Source organism: Elephantulus edwardii, unplaced genomic scaffold, assembly GCF_000299155.1.
Source record: "Elephantulus edwardii isolate Elephantulus edwardi_28Jun2011 unplaced genomic scaffold, EleEdw1.0 scaffold00321, whole genome shotgun sequence".
NCBI classification, from domain to species: domain Eukaryota; kingdom Metazoa; phylum Chordata; class Mammalia; order Macroscelidea; family Macroscelididae; genus Elephantulus; species Elephantulus edwardii.
The window spans coordinates 874,584-876,765 of record NW_006400071.1 but is presented as its reverse complement, the minus strand read 5'-3'; positions in this window follow the sequence as shown (position 1 = coordinate 876,765).

The window sequence follows — 2,182 nt, the reverse complement described above, 5'->3', positions numbered from 1 at the left end:
TCTCCATCATACTCAAGCCTATTGTTTTAACCACTGTCCGTCCACCGCTTGAAGATCTCAGTGGTTTGGGCTAATGAGTCAATTAGTGGTTTCAAAGTTTTTCTCTAGTTCCAGTTTAAAATGGAGTTGACGGTATTCCTTGTTAGTTGGTGTGTTGTTCACTTTACTTGTAGAGGAAGAAGGGAGCCCTTTCTTGAAAGCAAGGGGTTGCTGTGTGGCACAAATTGTTAAACCTTCCACTACTAACCAAAACGTTGACAGTTCAAACCCTGAGCTCCCTTTGCAGAAGTTAGAGTTGGGGATGGCTTGGTCACTTCCATAACATGGTCAGCTTAGGGGAGAGCTTTTTGAATTGTCACCAGAATACTTTCAAGTGGTCACAGTGTTGAAAAACCCAGCTCTGTTCTGCCTGCTTGGGGTTTCTGTGAGTTGAAATTGACTTGACCACCAACCAAAATAGCAACTATAGAAGTGGAGAAAGTATGATGCACGAGCCACACAACCACATGTAAGTGGTACTGGTGGTGGATGCTGGGAAGGAGAGGTGCTTGGTGCCCCGGGAGACTTCGGTGCAGGTGAGAGAGGTGAGCTGAGACTGGATGGCGAGAATGCTGGAGGGCGTGAAGAACAAGTGGCTGCAATGATAGGCAGAGATAAGAGTATGGCTCGGATCAGGCAAGGTTTTGATCTGTTACTCATATGACTGCTGTGTGTTACAGTCTGCCTAACACAAGGAAGGAGAGAGTCTGGACAGAAAGGGGTACTCAGAGCCCCTCCAGAGGGCCTGCGGAGAGTACTCTGACCACTTCACTAAGACGCTTTCTTGTAAGGTCGGAATATTTCCTATAGGAATGAAGAACCGACAGGAAAAATTCCGAAGAGCCCGAAATGGAAATCTTAGCACTGCTGCTGTAACTAATTTCTCAAAAGAAAAGTGCCCCGGGCTATGAGAGCAGTGTTATTCAGTCTGCCCTTTGATGGTTCCAAGTGGGGCAATTTGGAGGGATATTTGGGATGGCTGTTATTCCAAGGAGCACACCTGAATACGACCCATGGTGTACATTTACATTAGAAAATGAACATAAATGTAAAATAATAGCAATTCCTCTTAACAAGAGGTCTTAATGAAACTCAAAAGTGGCCTTCTCAGCCTGCATTTTTTTTCTAACATCACAATAGCGTGGATTACTGAAGCCTGAACTGTCAGGTGACCCAGTGCATAGGGAGTTGTACTGCCCATCCAAAGGCAATGCCTCTCCTCCAGTGGTTCAAATCCACCAGCAGATCCTTGGGAGAAAATTGGAAACTCTCAGCCAGTATTATTTACAGCCTCTGAAAACTCACAAGGAGAAGTCATCTATGGTGAGTTTTGAGACTGAAATCTGAAGTTGACCCCAGCCACCGAAGACCATAGTCCTTAACAGTTCTGCTTTGTATATGTAAAAGCTTATTCTTGCTGTCGACAGAACTAAAAAAACAGAGAGAATGTCAGAGTTAACCCCAGGCTTCCAACACAGAGCCTTTTAAAAGCGCCTGCCATACTTTCTTTATTTTAGTTCCATTTCCACTAGGCCCTGCTTGTTGCAACTTAATACAGTGTGTCAGGAAATGCCCCCTCCCTGTTTGCAGGGGAATGGGCACAAATTGGATCAGATGGCATTTTCTTTCTCTCCTGATGGCTTGATTTTTGTTTGTTTGCTTTCCGTTTAAATGTCTCTGACAAGAGTCACAGTCAAAGTATTAAATTATCAGTGTGACCCCCTTTCTTCATCAACCATTAATGGACTTGGGAAATCAAGGTCTCATCAGGCAGACAAAGTCATTTTGTTTGACAAACGGCTTAAAATGTGTTTGTAAACAGGAACAAATTGAGATTTTTTTTCTCTCTCTCCCCAACCAGGTCTGTGATCAGTGTTTAGAGTTGGTATTCTTGTTTTATTTTAGAGTTGGTAATCTTGTTTTATATACAGTGTTGACCCCACTGCCTTGACCCACTTACTTCCCAGCTCCACCCTCCACCAGGATAACCCTTCACATCTGCCAAGTCCCTTCAGAAATTATCTTCCATTGTCCAACCCATGATCTGACAGCTTGTATCTTAAGCTTTCTTGGCTTCTGTGATTCCAAACACGTCGACTGCTGACATTTTTTTTCTTTTGACCAGTGTCAAATTGCTTGTCTG